This window comes from Dasypus novemcinctus, chromosome 8, assembly GCF_030445035.2.
Source record: "Dasypus novemcinctus isolate mDasNov1 chromosome 8, mDasNov1.1.hap2, whole genome shotgun sequence".
Taxonomy (NCBI): Eukaryota; Metazoa; Chordata; class Mammalia; order Cingulata; family Dasypodidae; genus Dasypus; species Dasypus novemcinctus.
In genome coordinates this window covers 20,570,113-20,595,419 of record NC_080680.1, presented here as the reverse complement: position 1 = coordinate 20,595,419, position 25,307 = coordinate 20,570,113, and positions in this window count along the sequence as shown.

The window sequence follows — 25,307 nt, the reverse complement described above, 5'->3', positions numbered from 1 at the left end:
ACCATTTTCTCTGCCATAGAGCTGGGAGGTGGGACAAGGGTTAATGACTTTGCTGATTATGAACGAGAACCTATGCTTCGAGAAAATGATTTTTTTAAATTGTGTTTGTTGGATGAAATGATCTGGGAGTCTGAAAGGGCTGTCTTGGGATGGATGCTGAAGGAGCATGAGCTCTGCATGCAGCAAGGGAGGGTGTTTCCAGGTAAATAAAAGAGGCCACAACTGAATTCAGTCCACATCCTGGGTAATCCCTGGACAAGAGCCAACAGTCAGCAATAGCATGCTCCTGGTGTCGATTCAGTATTTAAGAAAATGGAGGCAGTTGTTCTGGTCATCCAAGTGTGCATGCTGTGTTTCAATGAGTTGTGGCAAGAAATGAGCAGTCTAAGGTAGACACTGCTTTTTCTTTTCCAAAATAAATTATGGGGAAGCAGATGTGGCTCAAGCAGTTGGGTGCCTGCCTACCACATGAGAGGTCCCAGATTCAGTTCCCACTGCCTCCTAAAGAAGACAAGCAAGACAGTGAATTTTTAAAAAAGATTTATTTATTTCTCTCTCTCCCCTCCCCGCCCCCAGTTTTCTGTTCTGTGTCTATTTTGCTGTGTATTCTTCTTTGTCCGCTTCTGTTGTTGTCAGCAACACTGGAATCTGTTTCTTTTTTTGATGTGTCATCTTGTGGTGTCAGCTCTTCGTGTGTGTGGCGCCATTCCAGGGCACCCTGCACTTTCTTTCGCACTGGGCGGCTCTCCTTACAGGGCGCACTCTGTGCACGTGGGGCTCCCCTACGCGGGGGACACCCCTGCGTGGCATGGCACTCCTTGCGCACATCAGCACCGTGCATGGGCCAGCTCCACACGGGTCAAGGAGGCCCGGGGTTTGAACCGCGGACCTCCCATGTGGTAGACGGACGCCCTAACCACTGGGCCGAGTCTGCCACCAAGAGAGCAAATTGATGCAATGGGCTGGCACAGCAAGCTGATGCAACAAGATGACACAATGAGGAAACACAATGAGAGACACAACAAGCAGGGAGTAGATGTGGCCCAACTGGGCACCTCCCTCCCACATGGGAGGTCCCAGGTTTGGTTTCTGGTGCCTCCTAAAAAGAAGACAAGCGGACACAGAACACACAATGAACAGACACAGAGAGCAGACAGTGAGCACAAAAAGGGGGGAGGGGATAAATAAATAAAATAAATTATGACAGCTGTCAAAGTGAGGAGTACTCACATGAGCATTTGAAGTGAAGAATGATATTAAAACATTTATCTCTTGGTGACCCCAATAGTTTCTGTAAAGACCATTTCTGTCATTTCAAGTGGTATGTTCAAGTGGCTTCGCTCAGTAAAATTTTCAGCACCTTGGAAAAACTGAATCAATCAGTTCAGGTCCAAATGATAAAGCTCCTTAGCACTGAAGTAAGCTAGCCAGACTTTTAAAGCGCAAAGAGCACAGTCGCCAAGAGCTGGACTTTCTCAAATCTAGATGATTTTCTTCAGTCATTGGTGAATTGAATCAATGGCATTCTTGGGCATATTATAAAACATAGGTCCAAATGTTGCAACAAGAACATGAAAACTTTTCCCAGAGGTATGTGTACCCCAAGAATGGATTAAGGATCCATCCATTCACCACTATCTCCCAAGCTGACACCTTCCATCTCTCAGCTTTTTCTTAAAGGTTTATTATATTCATTGATCTCTCCCCACCCCCTTGTTGTTTGCACTTGCTGTATCTGTTCATCTTTTATTTCTTGAGGAGGCACTAGGAACCGAACCTGGGACCTCTGATGTGGGAGGGAGGCACCTAATCACTTAAGCCACCTCCATTCCCTGCTTCATTGTGTCTCTTACTATGTTTTTCCTCATGTCTCTTGTATCATCTTGTCGCACCAAATCGCTACATCTGCCCATCACGCCAGCTCACTGTCCTGCTTGTTCTCTTTAGGAGGCACCAGAAACCTCTGCTCCCTGCTTTGTTGTGTCTCTCATTATGTTTTTCTTCTTGTGTCTCTTGTTATGTCATCTTGTCGTGTAAGCTTTCCGTGCGTCAGCTCGCTGTCTTCTTTAGGAGGCACCAGGAACCAAACCACAGACCTCCCATGTGGTTGGCTGGAGCCCAATCACTTGAGCCACATCCACTTCCCTCAGCTTTTGAGTGAAACAAGCCTTTCAACACCACAACTGACAGTGTGCCAGCAGTTGTCCTCAGAGTGAAATCTCCCCAGAGTTTCTGAATATGTCTGACAAAGTCATCAAATACTTGCCATTGATGACCTATGCTGTCCAGGTAGGATATTTTAATTCAGTTGAAATAAGGAACAAAAAAGAAACAAATGGAGAATTCAATCCAAGAATCAATTCATTTCTTTTCCAGCCAGATACACACACACACACACCTTGGCAAAATATGACAAAAATATTATCCCTGTCACTGAGTCACTGATAGGGAATATATTGTCTAAAATGTTAACAATTATTTTTACCTACAATTGTGGTGCGTCTTTGAAATGTACCTGAAATTGCCTGCATGTGCACCCCATGTCGTTAAGTGGCTCATAGATGGAAAAATGTTCCAGGACACCCTTAGCTACTCCTCTGAACCCTCAGTAGAGTTGGGAGGCTCATCTCCTGGCTTCTATTAGCACATGGGCCCCAGGGGAGGCTTGGCCAGCCTGAAGCCGAGAACCGGAGCCCACCCTGGCTTTACCCACCTCTGCTTGTCTTGTCTTTGATCTGCAGGTCTGAAAGGGAAGCTCCAAAGACTTAGGGTCCAGATGGTGAATGCCTGTCCAAATGTGAAGCAGACAGTTGTTAATTAAAGGCCTGGAGGACAGTAGCAGCTATTAGCCAAAGGAAAAGGTCTTTACTCGATAGACTGGGAGCCCTGGGGAGACCAGAAGTTTCTTTCTGATGCTGTTGGCTGTCTAGTGTTGCCGCGTTGTTGCTCAGATTTTCTTACCTGCAAACCTCAGTAAGAAATATATTTTATAACACAGCCCAGTACACACATGCAAACGTGTATCTACATATATAATGGAAACAAAAGTTTCCCAAGTCAATGCTCTTCTTTTCCTTTTGAAATACACTCTGATAGGCTCTCTCCTTTTATTTTCCATTCTAATCTATTATATTCTCTTTCATTTTTTAAAAAAATTCTGTCGAATGGAGACCAAATTAGTGGTTTCCAGGGGTTACGGAAGAGATGGGACGGGTGGGTGGAGATGTGACTTTAAAACAGGAGAATGTCTTCAAGGGAACGGAACAGGTCTGTATCTTGATTGTGACGGTGCGTATCCATTCTGTCCATCCACATGAAAGTGTCCGCGCACAAACTGGTGAATGCCCGGTAGGGTCAGTAGTTTGCACAATTATATTGTGTTAATGTCAGTTTCCTGGTTTTGATCTTGTACTACAGTTAGATAAGATGTTACAATTGGGGGAAGTTGGATAAAGGGCAGGGGGGGCCTCTCTGTACTATTTTTGCAAACTTCTTATGAGTCTCTAAAGATTTCAAAATAAAAAGTTTAAAAAAATGTTGCTCAAGACTCGTTAAATTGATATCATGACCCACTAAGAGGTTGCAAACCATAGTTAAAACATTAAGTTTTATTGCACCAAGTGTAGGCTTTGGACAAACAACTGTGACTCTGTGTACTGATTTGTTTGAGGAAGTACGTCAACCTATGTAGACTTATATTTGATCTGGCTGATGTTCTGCAAATTTAACTCCCCTTTGTCACCAGATAGATTGCAAAGGATTGCATTGTGTAGACAGACTGTTCTATTTTGTTCATGGGTTCTCCTCTAAAATCCCCTCTCCCACTCCTCCCCCCACTTTTACAAAAAGACAATTTTAAACAAGCTCCCAGAGTCTGCACACAGCAGCACTGCACGTGGACCACACGGGTCAGGAGGCCCTGGGTTTGAACCCTGGACCTCCTATATAGTAGGCAGACACTCTAAGAGTTGAGCCATATCCACGTCCCAAGATTTTTAATATACACCAAATTATTGAGAGGCTTGGAGGAGTTTGCTAAAAGTGGACATGTGAACACTTAAAATGTCAATTGCAATGGATAATGGAAGTGAATTTGAGTTTAAAAAGTCCCTTGGTTGTGAAAATAGTACCTCACAGGGTAGCTAAAGTCTTCTTCTTTCTAATTTATATGCTTCTTAAACAATAAAATTTTCAATGTTGACATAACAAGTCAAGTTGCCTGCTATGTATAGCTAAAGCATTACTTTAGTGACTCAGTTTCTCCATGTATGAGGACAAAAATTCCAGAGCGTTCTCCCTAATTCATAGCACTTCCGTAGATAATGACCATTTGTTCTCAGATGGAAGTAATTTCATTAGCATAAGTGGACGCGTAGTTTATAAACATAGGCACATGTGTTTCATATTCCACTCGTATATATTTACATATTCTGTAAACACATGCATACACAGAGCCACAGTTTTGGAGGCACTCATGGAATGTTATGTGCATGCAAATACTGTAGCTGTTGCCTTTAGGGCTTTTTTCTCAGGTGGCAAATCAGAGATTCCAGGGTGAGACCTCACTACCAGTCCCCAGGTCAAAACATACCCCCTGTGGAGCTAGGCTCTGGAATTATCCTCAACTTCTTTCCTCTCCTTAGATTGGGGGTACTAATTTATTGGGGGGGGAAAAACTGCATCTTAAAACATTAATGGCTTCTAATGTTTTAATACGGTAGCCTCTGTGGATAACGTATCTCTAAATCCACACTACCTGACTCTAATGAAGAGAATTTTAATCAGAGCGATAAGGCAGCTACCTTCTGCCAAGTAGAATTTACAACTCCCTTCTATTAACACATACTTGGGGTCAAGTTAAAACGAACCTGCTCCTGGAAAGTCAGGATTGCAAAGAGCAGAGAGAGAAATGGGAAAAGCAGCACCAGGTAATCTTAGACTTTATGGTGCTGTCTCTCTTTTGTGCCTTCCCCATGAAACTGAACTAGTCCCAAATATTATCTCTCACCTCGCAGTGGAGCAAGTGTAGCTCAGTGGTTCAGTGCCTGCTGCATTTGTGAAGTCCCGGGTTCAATCCCTGGTACCTCCTAAGAAAAACACCAAGAATTCAGTTAATAACAATCCAGTATTTTGTGGACTATATTATGTTTTTTTTACTAGGTACTAAATATAATGTGAGAGGGAGGAGAAGGTTATGTAGAGATTGTGTTCCTTAAAGTTTTCTCTATTTAAACAGCATTCTTTGGCTCAGGGACTGTGAAATGCGCCCCCCCCCCCCCGCCCCAAATTTGAAATATTATTTTTTGCTGATAATGAAAGCAAAAATAATAGCTGTTTTTTTACTGGATACTCACTCTGCACGGGACATATGCTGAGCACTTTACATTAAGCCTTACACAAAGCCTGTGATTTGGTAAAGTGAAGACTTTATACATGACAAAACGAATGCTCAGAGAGAGCCCAAAGGCTGCCCAGGGTCACACTGCTTATTAGTAGCGGAGCCAAGATCTGAGCCCAAAGCCCATGCTGCTAAGCCACACCCCCCACAGCCTGTTTGTTGTTGAAATCTGGGGAAACAAGAGAATACACAAAACACCAGAGATGCGTGCTTTTGTCTACAGTCCTCATGGATTTGTTTATTTTCAAGTTTCCTTCACTTCCTCCCAGCCACCATTTCATCTACTTCCACCTTTTAAAAATAGCAGCAACCCTCTTGTACGTTTTCTTCTCTTTTATTGTTTGGTCAGCTGTGCTCTTTTTGAGGTATGCTTTAAAAATACTGGGAACAGTGGTAAATCTCTGAATCCTCTGATTATTATTGTCACCATTATCATCATCATCATCATCATCACTTGAGTGCATTGGCATAGTCCAGTGGCAATGAGAAGTGGACCTGCCTCTGATTTGGGGTGTAGGCAGTGAAACTGCAACAGGCGGCTATGGGTAAGATGTACAGAAGATGGCAGTGTGGGTCACAGAACCACACAATCCACGCACCACTGGCCAGGGGATCCTGGTGCAACAGCAGACCTTGGGCTCCTGATGTTTTTGTAAAGGATCCTGGAAACAACAGAGGCAGACCCCTGACCATCCTGAGAGGCCAGCTGGAGTGAATATTTCCCAACTTTGCATGGCCCTTCTGGTTTAAGAGGGAAATACTGAACTGCAGTGCTAAGTTGTTCCCTTGAAGAAACTTACCGTTCAGACCCTGGAGATTCCCGTCACCGATATTTCAGCTTATCACCTGTACTCTATACTGCCCCTATTGATCTGAGGGTTTACAGTAGGCATCCTATTTCCAGCATATTTGGATTGCAGATAAAAGGAGGGCTGAGAAAGAGTGAAGAGAGATCAGAAGGGGCAAGGGAACAGAACATCATGATCTGTTTCTTCAATGTTGCCTAAGCCGTGTGATCCTGGGATACCCACTTCACATTCTGAACCTAAGTATCCTCATTGGTTTCCATTTTATTTTTTTCTTGGGCATGATAATATGGGCTATGCTGATTCTGCTCTGCTGTGATACAGCTCAAGTGTGAAAATGGCTGTTAAAATTGTGAATTAGTGGAGTGGATGTAGCTCAAGTGGTTGAGCGCCTACTTCCCATGTCTGAGGTTTCAGGTTTGATTCCTCGTTACCTCCTAAAAACAAAAGAAACAAACGAAAAAAAAAAACAACTCTCATTCGGGAGCAGATGTAGCTCAGTGGTTGAGTGCCTGCTTCCCATGTATGAGGTCCCGGGTTCAATCCCCAGCACCTAAACAAACAAACTGTAAAATATATTTATTATCAAATACTCTTTTCATAGGTGTGGCCTTACCAGGGGTTCTCAAACATTATCTTGGATCAGAATCACCTGGAGGGCTTATGAAAACTTTGATTGCTGGACCCCACCCCCAGAGTTTCTGAGTCTATAAATCTGGGAGGGAACTGGAGAATCTGCATTCCTAACAAGTTCACAGCTGCTGCTGCTGGTCAGGGAAAATATTCTGAGCTAGAGCAAGGGTAAGAGAATTTGGTACTTTTGAGGTCTTTTTTTTATTTCTTGGAACTTCCTAGTCTTCTTTAAAAAAAAACTTAGACTATTTTCAGAGCAGTTTTAGGTGTACAGAAAAAATTGTTCTGAAAGTACAGTGATTTCCCAGATACTATTTTCCCCACCCCACTGTTTATCCTATTATTAACATCTTGCATTTGTTTACACCCTAGTTATAATTGATGAACCAGTATTGATAACATTACTAGTAACTAAAGCCCTTAGTCTACATTAGGGTTCACTCTTGGTGTTTTATAGTTCTATGGGTTTTCACAAATGCATGTCATGCATCCACCTTCCTAGCATTATACAGATTAGTTTCACTGCCCGAAAAATGCCCTGTGTACCCCCTTTTCAGCTCCACCCCTACACAAAACCCCACAACCACTGATCTTTCTACTGTCTCTACAGTTTTACCTTTTCTAGAACGTCATATAGCTTAGGCTTCTTTTTAACACAAACTTAAGGAAAGTCTTTTCACAAAATTAGGAAATTATCCTTGCCTTAATGCTCTGTGTGTGTGTGTGTGGTGCTTCGGTGGAGCCTCACATGTAACCAGCTTGTGGAGCTTGCCCTGGCCGGGGGGGGGGGGGGGGGGGGGGGGGGGAGGGTGTGGCTGTGGGTGTGTGATGTGCAGATGTGGATGCTCTCTGCCCACCACTGCCTACGGAGCACACTCCTCCCTGCTGCGCTCGGAAGCTGCGGGCTGCTGAGTGCATGGCAGCGTGGACCTGCCTGCAGGGTTCTTCTGGAGGCCAGAAGAAGACCTGGCCGAGGGCCGGGGCCTTTCTCCGCACTGCTACAAGTAGCGGCTGTGTTTGGTCACCCCCGGCCTTCCAGCCCCTTACCCTGCTTGACTTTCACTTTAGTACCCATCACCTGCTAATAAATCATTTCCTTGTTTATTAGGTTTATTGATTGCTCACAGGCTATTTTCTTCTATAACCCTGCCAATCCCTCCTCTCCAAATATAAAGAGCAGGAATATTTGTTTTGTTCACTTTCATATGCCCTAAGAACAAAGAATAGGCACTCAGCTATTTCATGGAATGAGTGGATAAATGGCAGCAGTGCCTTTCCCGACCACTTACGATTTTGAGAAGCACATTTATTTGAGCATACTTATCTCCCAGAGCTGCTTGAGGACTACTGCGTCGTTCCAGCAAAGTGCACACTAACCACGAGGAACTAGAAAACACATCTTAAAACCACTGGAATTAACGTGCTCAATCAGGATTTAGCTGGTGTCAATGAAAATGGAATTGCAGAACTAGAGAAGTGAGCGCCGGAAGGGGCTAAGAGATTCTCTAACTCCTAGTCCTGCCCAGATGAGCGAACGGAAGCTCAGTGTCCCACAGCTGGTCCGGCTGCAGATGAACTAGAGTTCAGTTCGCCTCTTCGAGGACCAGTTTCGTCCCTGGTTTTTCTCCTGGACACCCTGGTGGGTTGAACCCCCTGACGACATCCTCCTAATAACCACAATTTGGATAACTAACTTTGGGATGTATCATAACTGGTGATCAGCTCCTGAGCTGCACGGAAAGCTCGCTTGAGTCCCTTTATTGACTTCAAAATAGCCCAACTTGCATTTTACACAATTCCATCTTTTTGGCTCACAGTTAAGGCATGTGGTGGGATTTACTGAATTTAAATTTTCCTGAGGCTTCTACAGCTTCTACATTCTACAGATTCTGAGGTCAAGACTGTGCAGCTACTCTCAACATTCTGATGTTCTGTCTTTTTCTGATCCCATAATTTACGCTTTGGGTTTTGGAATGAAAATGAACACAGGCTCAGAGAGATTATGATTAAGGGTCTGCATCAAGAACCCTAACAACTAGGAAGATTTAAGAGGCTTGAGAAGCCCCATGGAAACTACCATGAAAGTATGCAAGCTCGCAGAGAGCCATTAGAGTGCAGGTTGCCAGGGACAGCGGTCAGGGAAAATGGGGCGTTAGTGCAGGGTTTCCTTCTGGGGAGATGGAAAAGTTTTAGTAATGGAAGGTGGTGAGGGTACCACAGCATTGTGACTGTGATTAATCCCACTGAGCGGGATGCTTAGGAGGGGTTGAGATGAGAGTGTCATGTATGTATGTTCCTACAATTGAAAAAGAAATAGCAACTAAAGAGATAATGACAATTAAATGTAATACATAATACTGGATGGGATCCAATAAGGTATGTGTGGGTGGGTAAAGACTCAAAAGGACAGGATTGGGGATATAAACAAAATTGAAATATAAACTCTTAGCTTTATATCAATGTTAAATTTCTTGAACTTGAAAAATGCACTTCAGATGGATACATAGTGAATATCCATGTTCTCAGGAAATTAAGTGTTTGAGGAGTATGATGTATACAACCTACACTCAAGTGTTCAGAAAGTGGATTGATAGACAAATAGATGGATGGCTGAACAAATGGATGGATAGACTGATAGATGGTGGAGAGATAGAATGCTATAGTAAATGTGGCAAAATGTCAAAATTGGTGGATCTGAATATCTGGGGGATAAAGGTACGTTGGAGTTCTCTGTATGGGGTTTGTATTATTTTTTGTAACTGGTAAGTTTGAAGGAATTTCAAAATAAAATGTGTTTTAAAAAACATTAAATAAATAAATAAATAAAATGGCTTAGAGGAACCAGAAGCTCTGAGAAGATAGAACCTGACGGAAACAGATGAGGACACCCAAATAAATGCTGTCAAAATGCAACCAGTTCAAAGGCAGTGTCAGCAGATTTAATATCCCTTGAGCATTGCCAGTCTTGTAGGCAGCAAGCCAAGTGTTTTATATTCAGTGACACTTACTCCCCATAACACTCTTCAACCAAATGAAATTGCTATTTTTATAAGTAAAAAATGGTCCGAATAGCAGCAATTTCATTTGGTTCATTTTACAGGTTATTAAGGAGCCCGAGTTTCAGAGTGGATGATCTGCTACCAGTCATTTGGCTAGAAAATGGTGGTGCACATTTTGAGCTTCAGTCTGGTAGATTCCCAAGTTCATTCTTTTTCCACGATACCATGGGCTAGAAAGAAGTTAAGGAAAATTATTAACAACCCGCATTCTGTATTGTACTGGCCAACATTTCTTTTAATACCATATAGTTTTTTCTAGTCATAAATAATGCAGTTTAGGAGAACTGAAAGTACTATCTTGAAGGAGCCCTAAGTACTGAAAAAACCACAAATGGCTGTTTCCAGGTTATCAAATTTTAATAACATTATTTTGCTACCATGCTGCATCTATCCTTTTAAAGTGACTTTTCCAAGAAATCATTATGTGATTATAAACTAAAAAGATTCTTTGCTCAAAGTGATGAACAAAAGTCAGTCTCTCTTTGTAGCCACACTCAGAAGCCACTACATTTGATTTTTAAATCCTAAGCACACAACAATGCTTCCTCAAGTGAGATAGATAAAGCACGAAGTAAGTATAAGTAGGGAGCTAAACAAAACGGCCTGAAATTAATCTGATACATATTAATGACACGCTTAACAATATTATCAAGTGATAATGGTCTTAAAAGTTAGTGGCTTCCAAATGGCTGTGATGAGAATGACTTTTACACACAGCCATCTTGAATCTTTGGGGTTTCCTCTTTTATGTTCTCATATCACTCTTGCCAGTTTTCTCTTGGCATGGGTTCTTTAATCCTAAATGCATACATATGCACTCTCTTGCATGGCTCCTAATAGAAGGAATGAATGCATGATAATAAAAGGTCTTTGTATTATTTTATCAGAAAGTGGGTAATCACTGTGCTAAGCACTTTACTTCCCTGGGACAAAAACTAAGCTGTAGTTAGACATTTTTCTGGCCATTCACATTGGCATATTTTATAATGAAACTTCTGTGATCTGGCACTGATTGGTAGATGATATAAGAAGCAGAAAGAAAAAGCTTTGGAGTGCATAAGATTTTGACCCTACAGAGTTAACAGGGGTAACAGGAGTATGTCAATTTAGGTTTTCCTCATCTACACACATTGAGTGGAAAATATTGCTATATCCACACTACAAACAGCTCTTCAGTATCTGGCTTTCGTGAAATTGTGACAAAATGTGGGCAAACGAGAGGCTGTTTCAAAGGCTTAACTTTATAAAGAATATGACAGACTGATTATATTTGGGTGCCTTATTCCCAACTTCATTTAAGGACCTTGATCAGAATCAAATGCATACGATGCTTCATGGTATCTGGCATGCACTGTGTCATCTAGGTTAAGCTGGAAACTTGTTTCCCAAAATCTCCTCCCTGGATGGTTCTAGGTTAGAGTTGTTCAAAAGAGAAATGTGCATGAAAAAATTAAGCAACAGTCAAAAAAAATTTATCTCACATTTTAAAAATCAAGAAATAAGGTGGCTGTGGCATAGTTCAATCAGTGGCTTAATGATTGAATCTCCAGTCTTTGCAAGGGAAAGGGAGTGGAATCAGGGACCCAGGATGCCTTCTAACTCTCCACTTACCCTGAAGCTGGTTCTCCTCGCCGTCCAGGATGACCTCAGCAATTTTAAGCCTCACGTCGGGGCAAGCCATCCAGACGCAGAGGAAACCTAACTCAGAAGCACCCCCTCCCTCCTGTAGAGGTCTCACATCTCATTGACCAGAACTGGGTCACATGCCCAGCCCTAACCAATCCCTGACGAGGGAACTCAGCTAACCATGATTGGTTTAGCGTCTAAGTCTTAGGCCAATCAGGACTCACTACTGGCAACCGTAACTCTTTGAAGGTTATCCTGAGTAGGTCAATGACAGACGCTTCTAGAGGTTGCTTTCTCCTCTGATTCTCCTGTCCTCCTTTCAAGCTTTCCCTTCTTGAGCACCTCCCACTATCGTGTAAGGTCTAATTCCCATAATAGCTCCTGAATTCCATAGCTCTTAGAATTCTCTTTTCTCGATTGAACCCTGATGGAAACAGTGACAATTTCACTTGTCATAGCTGTGTTGTTTTTGAAATATAATACACATAATTTAAAAAATCAAGCAATACAGAAAGGTACAAAGAAGAAAGCAAAGAAATCACCCCCAAACCCCTTTAGTCTTGCTGAGCAGAAATAGAAGGTTTAGTGCTAATTTTCCACAATTTTATCCTTAGGATTCATGGCCTACTAAAATGACTTACAGAAAGGAAGAGAAAAAGGTTTGATAGGTCTGGATAAATAATAAAATTTCAGAGAGCAGATGTGGCTCAAGTAGTTGAGTGCCTGCTTTCCACATGGGAGGTCATGGGTTAGGTTTCCAGTGCATCTTTAAAAACAAAACAAAACAAAAAAACCACAAGCAAACAAACAAAAAACCAACTCAGGGGAGCTGATGTTGCTCAGTGGTTGAGTGCCGACTTCCCACCTACGAGGTCCTGGGTTCAATTCCTTGGCCCTGGTACCTCAAAAAATAATAATAATAATAAAATTTCACACAATTGCCACCTTGCATTCTATAATTGTAATTATCTTTTGGATTAAAATGTAGGTAAGCTTATTTCCCATTCCAGCCATATTTGTCCAAGAGAATTTTAAATGGCATTTCCCCCCTCGTTTTAGTTACTATATAAAATATAAAATATTTTTGTTCTAATTCAAACCAGAACTACAAATACTTCCCCAACCTCTACCAAAAGCAGCAGAGTTAAGAGTAATTCGTGGCATTCTTCATTTCTAACTTGAGCATCATTGACGTTTTTCCCAGAAGAGCAATCTCTTGGGAAAAGAGTCAGAATACTTTGGGTAAAATGTCATAGCAACAGCTTAAACTGAGAAAGGATTATGGAAATATATCTTTCCAAGGAACAAATTCCACCCAGACCTATGCTCCATTCATGCTTTTAACCATGGAAGACCCAAATATAGTGTGAGAAGTTGGGATTGTTTTTCTCTAAATTTCCCTCCTGATAACATCTTTGGAGTAAAAGAGCAGTGAGTTTTAGTCCAGTAGCACTTTGCCCTGTGCCATAGATAATTCCCAAGATCTTCCAACTCTATACCTTCTCCCACATGTACAGAGCAACAAAACTGAGTTGAGCTGTGGTTGCTGAGCAAGCAGCTAGGCTCACTCACTGGCTAAGAGGCTCCCTCCTGCAGACCAGCCTGCCAGAACAGACGATTCTAATCCGTGCCTTTGCAAAAATGTCAAATGACTATATCACTCAAACTTCGCTAAGAGCTGAAAGCTCAAATATTGAACCTGCAAATGCTGGGAGTAATGTAGCAATGTACTTCTAGTCCAAAGAACCAAAGTTCATCTCTAGCCTTGACAGTCATAAGATCTTGGGTAAACTACCTAACGTCTCTGTTAGGTTCCAGGTGAAGAGAGAAGTAACATTCTATTTGTGGAAATGTTTTGGAAATGAAAGTGCCCTATAAAGAGACTGTATGATAGTAACCCAGACATCGGCCACTCGAACTCTGATCAGTGACTGTATTAGCTCCAAAATATTTCCTGAATTTTCCACAAATTCTCAAGGCCTTACATTCTCAGGGTCACCCCCAGGCTTTCTCCTTCTGCTTCATATGCATCCCATTTCTGTGTCATCTCAGTTTCTCTCCTCACTCTTCCTGCTTCATAGCATGTCAACTCATACGTGAGATTCTGGCCCTTTCCTCAATTTGCTCTCCCTGTACCCTTTCCCCCACAAGCCGGGGAAGTGTTGGATTTCTCTAGGTTCTTGGCTATGCTGCATAAAAGAATTTAAGAACACACCAGTTTAGTTAGGCCAATAAAAGGAATTTATTGAGAAATAGGGGGAAAGAACAGAGCTTGTGAAAAATGGGAGAAAAGGATAGAAATAGCACAGATTTGGTGCAGGGACCCCTAGGCAGAGAGCTCTAGATTTGGCTTGTGTAGTTACCTTTTAACCTATTAATCACTCCTCCCCTTGCTAATGTTTAGGGGAGGGGCCCCAGCTGTTTGCTCTTCTGATTGGTTACCCTGTCAGTTCCCCAGGGGGCCCAATGATGAGGCCCCTTGAGGATATCTGGGGCTTCTGCTTGGCCCCAATGAGATCTCATGCCAAATGGGGTCCTCCCGGGGTCCTCGGGCAGCCTCGGGGGGTTTCCAGCAGGGCTCCAGGGCCACGTTTTTCTGTATTCCATTTTCCTAAGTTATCCTGCCTCACCTCTCTGAGATCTTCACCAAAAGCCTTTAGGCCTTTGCTTGTAGCAGACTTTTTACTGAAGTTTCCAGGAGACAGTGTGAGTTTACATAGTAGAAATCCAAGTATCTTTTTTTTTTAAAGATTTATTTATTTATTTAATCCCCCCCCCAGTTGTCTGTTCTCTGTGTCTATTTGCTGCGCCTTGTTTCTTTGTCCGCTTCTGTTGTTGTCAGCGGCACAGGAATCTGTGTCTCTTTTTGTTGCGTCATCTTGTTGTGTCAGCTCTCTGTGCGTGCGGCGCCATTCCTGGGCAGGCTGCACTTTCTTTCACGCCGGGCAGCTCTCCTTATGGGGCGCACTCCTTGCGCGTGGGGCTCCCCTACGCGGGGGACACCCCTGCGTGGCATGGCACTCCTTGTGCGCATCAGCACTGCGCATGGGCCAGCTCCACACGGGTCAAGGAGGCCCGGGGTTTGAACCACAGACCTCCCATGTGGTAGACGGACACCCTATCCACTGGGCCAAGTCCGCTTCCCCCAAGTATCTTAAAACCGAGTGTGAAACACTCCTGCTCTGAAAAGCCCTTTGGTCCTTCTACCATTCTGAGGGAAATGCCCTTCCCTGTCCTCGTGGTACTACTTCCTTCTCAAAAATCAGAAATACATACATGCCGACCGTCTCCCATTTCTCTTGCTGTAATCCCTGCCTAACAAAAGTCTTCTCTTGGCATATGGGAAAGTGCTGCATGTGCCCTGTCTAAACAAGGTGCTATCCAGCTATCAGCTCAGGCTCCTCCTTTCTCCTTCCATGTCCAGTCTTTGCAGGGGAAAGGGAGTGGAATCGGAATTTCATTTCCCCTGGAATATAAATTATGCCACCATCACACCTCCCCCTTAGGAGACAGAAACAGATGTCGCCGATTTTTAGCATTTCTTTTTAATTGTTCATTCAGCCAACAAATATTTATTGATCCTCACAATGTGTGAGGCCTTTTCCTAGATGCTACGTTGTAGCCCTAAACCAAACAGACAAGATTTGCTGCCACTATGAGTTTATATTTTAGAGAGGAGATGATAACCAGATACAGACAGATAATAAACAAATACATCCTGAAAATAAATGAATGTCAGAGTGTGTTAAGTGGATCAAGATAAAGCAGGAGATGGGAGCAGATGGGGGTCAAGCAGTTGAGCACCCGCCTTCCACACGGGAGGTCCAGGATTCAGTTCCCAGTTCCTCCTGAAAAAACAAAGACAAACAACAAGCAAAACAAATGAAAAAAGGAACTTAGGGAAACCAAGATGGCTCAGTAGTGGAGCACTGACTTCCCACATATGAGGCCCAGAGTTCAACAAAACAAAACAAAACAGATACAGCAGGAGAGGTGGGATAGGGAGCAATGTGCGCAGATGTGTGTGTGGTGGGGAGGGGGGTGGATTGCAATTTTAAATTAAGTAGTCAGGGAAGACCTCACTGAGAAGGGGCCAGTTTAGCAAAGACCTGCAATATGCCTGGGGGCAAGTCAGTGGACCATGGAGGAAGACGGTGCAGGCAGAGGAAAGAGCCGGTGCAAGGCCCTGAGAAGGTGGTTATCGTATCTCAGTGTTTCCTGTTTGTAGAAAAGATAAGATTCAGTAGCTTTGGCTCTGCTCTAAACCAGGAGTTCCTTTGGGATCAGAAGTAAAAGCAAGAACATGCTCCACACCCACCTGTATATTATGGGTTAGAAGAGCTTATGCAGGATAACTACGCCAGGTGCTCACATTCTTTGTGACATAATAGGTGCAAGGTTCTGAAATGGAAAGAAACTTGGTTCCAGGGAAAGAGGGGGCAGGTAGCTATCTTAGTCTGCTAGGGCTGCTGTAACAAAGCACCACCAATGGGGGGCATGGCACTTAAAACAACAGAAATGTATTGCCTTACAGATCTGGAGGCTGGAAGTCTGAAATCAAGGTGTCAGCAGGGCCAAGCTTTCATCACAGTCTGTTGGAAAGAATCTTTTCCATGCCTCTTCTAGCTTCTGGCGCTTGGTGGGCAGTTGATGGCATACCCATCTCTCTCTCTCTCTCTCTAAATGTCCCCTTCTCATAGGGATGCCAGGCATATTTGATTTGTCGTCCCCCCCCCCCCGCCCCCGCTCCATGACTAATGTTAACTAGTAACATCTTCCAAGAGTCTGTTTCCAAATAGAGTCATATTCATGGGGATTTGAACTTGGGCATCTCTTTCTAGGGGGACATAATTCAATCTATAACATAAACTCTTGTAGGACATTATTAAGTTGAGAAGTGTGTGTAAACACTGCCCATCCTACTGCTGGTAAGATGCAGATAAAAGTGCTTTGATAATAAGGAAGGGAGGGAGGGAGGGAGGGAGGAAAAGGGAAAAGGATTAGAGTCGCTCGATCTGTTATTTGATTTTAGAGGAGCCAAGGACCTCAGTGAGCCCTTCGTCCAACCTCTCCATTAAAAAGTAAGACAAAATGAGGCCAAGACAAAGAGTCTAGTTGACCAACTTCAGGCCCTAGTGCTAATTAAACAGAATTCGAGAACTGAGCCCATGTCCCCTGGGCTTGCACAGGGGCATTTGACATGCCTGGAGCAGTGATGATGCTCTGTCTTTTCTAACCCAGCAGGGCCACTAGCTGTTGCCCTCATGGATGCTCACTTTGATTCTGTGACGAAGCAGGCATCCGGGCCCTTGGGATCAAGGTGACTCTTTATCAAAGTGAAAAGGATGGAAGCACATCTTTTTCTCAGTAAATTCCCTCCTCCTTTTTAAAAAAACAGCGCATCTGAATGCATTGATACACAACTGCGTTGTCTCTTAGCTTGAGCTTTTGTGATGAGAAGCCTGCCTGTTCAGGGTGGAACAGCACATTGCTGTGGATGCGTGAGGGCAAGTCAGTTGTCCAGTTCCTTTCCTGAATGCCAGTGTTTTTCACACTTTGTTGGTTCAAGGCCAACAGTAATAATTACAGTTTGGGGAAGTAGGTGTGGCTCAAGCAGTTGGACACCAGCCTACCACATGGGAGGTCCTGGTTTGGTTCCCAGTGCCTCCTAAAGAAGACAAGCAAGACAGCAAGCTGATGTGAGGGGCTGACACAACCAGATGACACAATGAGGAGACACAACAAGAGACACAACAAGCAGGGAGCAGAAGTGGCTCAAGCAATTGGGCACCTCCCTTCCACATGGAAGGTTCCAGGTTTGGTTCCCAGTGCCTCCTAAAATGAAGACAAGCAGACACAGAGAGTACATAACAAACAGACACAGAGAGCAGACAATGAGCACAGACAGCAATGAGGGGCAGGGAGGGGAATAGGTAAATAAAATAAATCTTTTTAAAAAAAAAGGAGTTACAGTTTTTAGGAGATACAGTTTGAATCGCCACCTAGTATACACAGACTCAGATATTTGAAACTGAAGTTGTGTGTAATAATATCTGACCTGACAATATTTGGTGCTTTTGGGTATTTTCAATTCCATTTCATTTTTTACAAAGGCTGATTACGACCCACTAGGTTGATTTCAAGGCTCACAAATGCAACACAACTCAGTGTAAAACACACCAACCTAATGTACAGGAAAGTCCTGGCTCTGAGTTTCCATATGGAAAACGCTGAGAGAGTAGGTGGGGGGGGGGGGGAGGGGCAACCTCCTGAAACTTGATTAAAGGGATAAGGAACATCATTGTCTCTATAGTTCATGGTCTTTGTCCTTCCTCACCTCCAGCATTGCAGAATCTACTACATTGCCTTGGTTGACTTTCTCTCCCAGTCCCTGCCATATTAATAGCTAATATTAGCTGAGCATTTAATGTAAGATAAGTACCTTGCTTAGATTTTCTGTGCATTATCTCTTTTACAGCAAAGGAGGCAGATGTATTAGTTTCCTGTTGCTGCTATAACAAATTACCACAAACTTAGTGGCCGATAGCAGTACAACTGCTATTTTTCTTTTGATCTAGAAGCCAGATGAGTTTCACTGGGTTAAAAATCAAGGTGTAATCTGGGCTGGTTCCTTCTGGAAGCTCCAGAGGAGAATCTGTTCCTTGCCTCTTGCAGCTTCAAGAGGCTGTCTGCTTCTTAAAAATGTGAATGTGAATGTACTAAGGGACAAGAGCCAGTGATTCATGGCCCCTTCCTCCATCTTTTTTTTTTTCCTTTCTCTATCTTTAATTCCGACAGCGTAGCATCTTCTCTCTCGAACTCGCTCCCTCTGCGTCTGTTGTCACATCACCCTCTCTCACATGGATCCTCCTCCCTTCCCTTTACGAAGACCCTTGTAATTACATTGGGCCCACCCAGATAATCCAGGATAATCTTCTCTCTCAAGATCTTGAAAAATACCTGTTCTCATGGAAGATGACATATTCCCAGGTTTTGGGGATAAGGTTGTGGCCATCTTGTGTGTGGGGGGATTACCCAGACTACCCCAGTCGATTTGGATCCCAGAACAGCTACACTAGACCTCTACCTCTCCCCTCCAAACTTTGAGCACTCCCTCTCCTTCTCTTTTCCAGTAGGTGTTTCCAACATAAATCCCATGGAGACACGGTGGCTCCTTTAGCTTCCAGACTCTTAACAGCTCCTACTCACTATCTGAAACTATTGCCGTTATCCTCCTCCTTCTTTCCTTTCACCAAGCCTCAGTAGTGGATGTCTCTCTGCCTAGCTTAATCCTTCTCTTGTGCTCAGAGACCCAGCCACCACCCCTACCCCCAAGGGATCTTGCGCCTTTCCCATCCCCTCTTTATTAAATTCAACATTTCCTTTCTATTGGCTCTCGTCCCTTAGTACATTCACATTCACATTTTTAAAAGGAAAATTAAACAACAACAAACAAACAAACACACTCCTCCTGTTCCAGGATCTCTCTACTCTCACTGGCACCCATAATTTCTAAAACCTCGTACCATTACCTGACTGCCACTTGCCATTGGTCAAGTAAAATGGTAGCATGTTTTGCTGGGTATACGCCTTGACCACACTCAGCTACAGTAGGTGTAGATAGCTGCGTTCTATCAGGTGACCCTGTTCCCTAGCCAACAACTGATCAGACCATGCTAGATGCGGCCACATGTTCTTTGCAGCACCTGCCATGAAGAGGTGGAGTCTATTTCCACACCCCTTAAATCTAGGCTGGCCTCATGACTTGCAGTGACCAAGAGAATATGGCAGAAATTACATACAAAGTTTGGAGCCTAGGCCTCAGGAGTTCTTGTAGCTCTGGCCATCACTCTCTTGGAATGCTGCCCTGAGATTGCCATGCAAGAGGATCTGCTCAGCCTCCTGGAGGATGAGAGGCCATGAGGAAGAGAACGGGAGAGAACTAGCCAGACTTGTTGGTGAGGCATCTTGGATCTTCCAGCCCAGCTGACCCTCCAGCTCAATGCAGCTGCATGAGTGAAATGAGGCAAAACTAGCAGAGAATATGCCCAACTAACACACAGTGAGAAAGACTAAATCACTGTTGCCTTAAGCCTCTAAGGTTTGGGACAGTTTGTTACACGGCAATAGATAATTGATATAGTGGACAAATGATCCAAATTTTAAGAGTCAATCAGATTTTCTCCTAAGAATATGAAATAAAATACATAGTTAAAACCCCAATTATAAACTGGCAAAATCTAAAAGTCTTCCAGAGAAGCCAGTGTTCATAGAGGAGAACAGTATGAATAAGCAGCAATTCAGAGAACATGCAGCCTAAGAGCGAATGAAAAAGCTGGAGAAAGTAGCTTTATGATGACTCTTTGGTACACTTGAGGCCAGGCTGTACTTTCCATTGACTTGATTCCTTAAGATTCCACTTGATCCTTACAATACCCACCATCCTCCCCAAGCTAGCTCAAGTGGGTTTTGTTCTTACTAGCTGAAAAACCTCCATGGAACCAGATCCAGTAAAATACCTCTCGCATCACCTAGGTTAGACTCTGTTGTTCACTCTTTCTCCTTTGAAATTTTCTGCTGTATTGGTTTTGTGACAACACTTTTCTCAAGGTTCTTTTCTTGGCCACCTTTTCTCACTCAATATACTCTCCCTATGTACATTCATCCTGTAACTTTGTTTTGTCTGACTCATGATGACTCCCAAGCCTGTATCTAATTCCCCAAATGCTAGAATTCCAGACTCAACGATCTAGCCTCCTACTGAACATTTCTGCTTGGGTTTCTCTGAAATGCCTCAGATTGATCCATACCTTCCTTTTGTATTTCCTATGGATTCGGTATTAGTCAGCCAAAGGGGTGCTAATGCAAAGTACCAGAAATCTGTTGGCTTTTATAAAAGGTATTTATTTGGAGTAGAATCTTACAGTTACCAGGCTGTAAAGCATAAGTTACTTCCCTCACCAAAGTCTGTTGCCATATGTTGGAGTAAGATGGCTGCCGATGTCTGCCAGGGTTCAGCCTCTTTCTTCCTTTTAAGGTTCCGTGGGCCCAGCTCCTTTCAATATCAGCTGTAGGCTGGCATAAATCTTGTCTATCTCCTGGGGACCATTACTTTCCAGGCTCAGCTGCCCTGTTCTCTCCACAAGGTCACTGTAGTCTATCAGGCTCTCTTTTCCTGGGGCCTCTGCCTTGTCTATGGAGCTGTCTTGATGCCTCTGTGTTCTTTGCCTGTGTGTTTACTTCCCGGGGTTCCAGCATCCAAAACTCCAACTAACTCCTTTGCCGTGTCTTTGATGGATGGGGACTCAACATCCTACTGACATGGCCCAGTCAAAGCCTTAATCATAATGTATTCAAGTAAAAGTCAAACCTCTGAATCTAATACAATCTAGTATGCCCAGAGGAACAGACCAGTTTACAAACACAATCCAATATCTATTTTTGGAATTCATAAATAGTGCCAAACTGCTACAGATTCTATTTCCTAAATATATCTTCAATCCACCCCCAAACCCTCTTTGCTCTCATTTATGCCATCATGATCTCTCCCCTCGACCATAGGCACAGTTTCCCATCTGTAGTATTTGGCTGCTTCCACCAGGGGTTCAGGGTGCTTTATAATTCAGATCTGAACACATTAGTCTGCTGCATTAAATATTTCAATTCCCCACTCCCTCCAGCCCCCATAAGCTTCAGAATAAAATTCTGCCTCCTTCACCTCCCTGTGACAAATATTGTCACTGCCCCACCTATATCCCTTAGCACTCCCTATTCCAGGATATGCCCACAGCTTCCTTTTGCAAGCACCTGCTACTCTTCACTGGGGAGATTTCTTTTAGCTGCCGGCAGTGGGCCATAAGTGCCAGGAAGTTAATTCTTCCAGGGAGCCAAAGACAGATGGGAACTGAAGGATGTACTCGCCATCTTCCTCCACCAGGAGTGTGTGTGGGAAGGGGCCGGGGGAGGAAGGAGTAGCTTTGAGGTGTTTTCTGTACTACCTCCCAGACTCTCCCAGTGGAATTGACTCCATTTGCCCACAGTAGTAATTTGCTGCCTAATGCACACTATTTTGGTTTCCTTCCCTTCCCCGACCCCATTACCCACCCTCCACCTGTATTTCCTAGATTCACCTCCCAAATCAAGTACTTGTACTCAAATCTGGTTGTCTATTGCTACACGTAACAGCTGCCTCAAAACTTAGTGGCAAAAATAGCAATTATTTCCTTTTATCTCACAATTTTCTGTGTCAGGAATTTGGGAAGGGCTCACCTGGCCCATTCTCCTGCCCCCTGTGCTGTGGACCAATGTTATTCAGTGATATTCAGCTGTCAGCTGGGTAAGTCTGGCATGTCTAAGACAGCTTCGTTCACGTGTCTGGCACTTTAGCAAAGATAGGAGAGACAGCTGGAGGGCTGGGCTCAGCTGGGACTCTTGTCCAGAGGACCCACATGTGGTCTCTTCAACAAGGCAGTTTTAGGGTAGTCTGAATTCTGTGGTGGCTCGGGGCTCCCAGAGAGAGGGTAGTCCAAGAGACCAAGGCAGAAGCTGCAAGGTTTCTTGTGATTTATGCTAAGAAGTTTCAGAATGCCACTTTGACCTCATTCTGTTGGTCAAGCAAGACACTAAGCTCAGCCCAGATTCAAGGGGTAGGGAATAAGACTTCACCTTGCAATGGGAGGGGAGCAAATAACTAATTGTATTAGTCAGCCAAAGGGGTGCTGATGCAAAATACCAGAAATAGGTTGGTTTTTTAAAAGGGTATTTTTTGGGGGTTGCTTAAGTTACAGGCCATAAAGCATAAGTTACTTCCCTCATCAAAGTCTGTTGCCATGTCTTGGAGCAAGATGGGTGCTGATGTATACAAGGGTTCAGGTTTCCTGGGTCCCTCTCTTCCTGGGGTTTGTTTCTCTCTGGACTCAGCTGCCCTGCTCTCTCCACAAGGCCAGCTGCAGACTATCAGGTGACCAGCTCTGTCTCTCTCCCCAGGGCTTGAGTCTCTCCAGGTTCAGCAGCTCTGCTCCTCTGTGTGCTTACTTCCCAGGCTCCAGTTCAAAACTCCAACCTCCCTTCTCTGCAGTGGGGTTTCTCTGTGAGTCTCCACTTACCAAGGGGGCGGAGATTCAATGTCCTACTGATGTGGCCCAATCAAAACCTTAATCATTATTTAATCAAGTAAAAGTAAGATCTCTGAATCAAATACACTCTAATACACCCAACAGAAAAGACTAGTTTGCAAACATAAGCCAATATTTCTTTTTGGAATTTATCAGTAATATCAAGCTGCTACACTTATCCTTCAAGACCTACATTGGGCTTTTCCCTCTCTATTCCAGCAAGGTCAGGGACCTCTCTTCCTGCTCCTGCCCCAAATGATCGGTTAACATCTGTTTACTTTTTAGGAAGTTCCTCAGGAGAGAGAACTCTTCTTTCCTCTCTCTCTGAATCCTCATGTCTGTTGATGGATGAATGAATGGTCTGTGGTCCTAAGAACCCCAAGGCAACGTCTAATCAATCAAGCAAACTGCTACATTTTTACATTAATGTTCTTTCATTTTTTGAGTGGGTTTCTTAATGTCAGTCAGCCTTCCTACATTGAGGTGGCATCAGCTGGCATCAAGGGAAATGGTCAGGTGAGAGACTGATCTAATGTAACCATTTGATTAAAAATGATGGGACCTTATATGTGATTGTCTCAACAGCTTCATTTGACTCTCCTTATTCCCTAATAGGCACGGTTGATAGGTTAATGAAGTTAATCTGTTTAATAAAGGTGCCCTGTTCTTGCAGTAAAGAAGAAGTCACAATTGCCCTGAACTGAGACCTTTTGTTCAAAACGCTGTGTCGGAGTTCTACTGGTTAGAAACTGGGATACAACATAGTGTAGTATAGGGGTCAAGAAAATGGTTAGGTAAAGGGACAAACAGCAAATATTTTAGATTTTTTGGGCCAAGAGGCAAAGTAGAGGATACTTCATGTAGGTACTTACATAACAATTTAAAATGCAGCCATGTAAACATTTTAAAACCTTCTTTTAATATCCAGAATATATAGAGAATTCCTACTACTCAACAAAAAGATTTTTAAAAATTTTAAACTGGGCAAAGGACTTGACAGACATTTCTCCAAAGAAGATAAACCAAAGGCCAATAATTTTATGAAAAGATACTCAACATCCGTAGCCATCAAATGCAAATCAAAACTACAATGAGATGCCACTTGACACCCACAAGGATGACTTTTTTTTTTTTTTTTTAAAAAAGGAAACTAGCAAGTATTGGAGAGGATGTGGAGATATTGGAATCCTCATGTATTGTTGGTGGAAATATATAATGCAGCAGCCACTATGGAAAGCAGTGTGGCAGTTTCTCAAAAAGTTAAATACAGAAATACCATATGATCTGACAATTCCATTCCTAGGTATATACTGAAAGAAATTGAAAACAGAAATTTCTACCTGAACAATATTTAGAGCCTCAAAAATTCAGAACTGGTATGTCTGAGAAGAATCACAAGCTCATAAATTATGCAGCAAAAATGAACACTGCAAAGATGAAATGGATAAGATTTGATAAAGACCAACCACATTAAAAAACTTATATGGCCCTAAGAGGAGTTACATAAATCACATTTTCTCCTTCCCTCTGTCACAAAACCAGTAGAGATACAATTTTGTTTATTTTTCTCCAACCTACCAAAAAAAAAAAAAAAATCCTTGAGCTGGTGGACCTTACAAAAACAGGCAGTGGGCCAGATTTAGCCTGGAGGTCAATGACTGGTCATGGGTAGAGAGCAAGATTTGAATTAGGAGACTGCCCTCAAGCACTTAATCTGTCATTTATTATCTTGTGAATGCTCTGCTGGAGATTCTACCAACAATGGAAGCTCTGCTTCTGAGGGAGTTAGGGTGGAGCTAGGGATCCAGGCTAGTGTTCTTTTCTCCATGATAGAAAGGGGTACCACATGCCTGATCCTTAAGGAGCGTCAGAGAAAGGGAACATGGTTAGAGCCCTGGATCTCCAGGGAACAGACCTGAACTTGAGCCCCAGCCCAAGTCCACATCATAGACATGCGATGTTGAGCGCATGGATGAGGTGAAGGAAACTGTGTGGTCAACCTCAAGCCTAAACTGGAAACAGTGGTTCACCAGAAGACCCAGCCCCTCATCTCATCTTTGGGGAGTAACTAACCCTATCAACTGTCGCTCAGCAGTGGAACCTATATCTCTTTCTGTACCACTAAGGACTTCCACTTCACACTTGGAGGTCGCTGCTGTTCAACATCAGTGCCCTCACAAAGGTGTGTTTCCTCGGTGCTGCGGTTCCTGTGTAGTTAGGAATGAGCTGGGGCTTGAGCCCCCTTTGTTTAGGGTTGCAGTGAGCACAAAGGGTCTCAAGCAGGGTCTGTAGTGCCCTCCTGGAGGTACCCAAAAATGTTTCTGCCCAACCCCTTGACCTTCAAGGAGGGGCGTTCTCCAGGGGTGGCACATATTCTGCAATTCATGTAACAGATGAAGATCCAATGAAGATATGTCCTAACCAAATGCCAGTCGTGCCCCGTTGGGGAACACTGCTCCTGAGGCACACTGGAGTCCCAGACCTGGGGAAGCGGGGAGGGGAAGGATATCCTTCTCATCTTTAATGCTTCCTTCTCTATCCTCAAACGTGTTTGCAAGATCAAAAGAGCTCATGCAAATATAAATAATTTAAAAAAGAAAAAACAATGAAAAAGAGCTCCTGCATATGGAAGTCTTATACACTGTCAAGTATTAGAAGTATATTAATTATT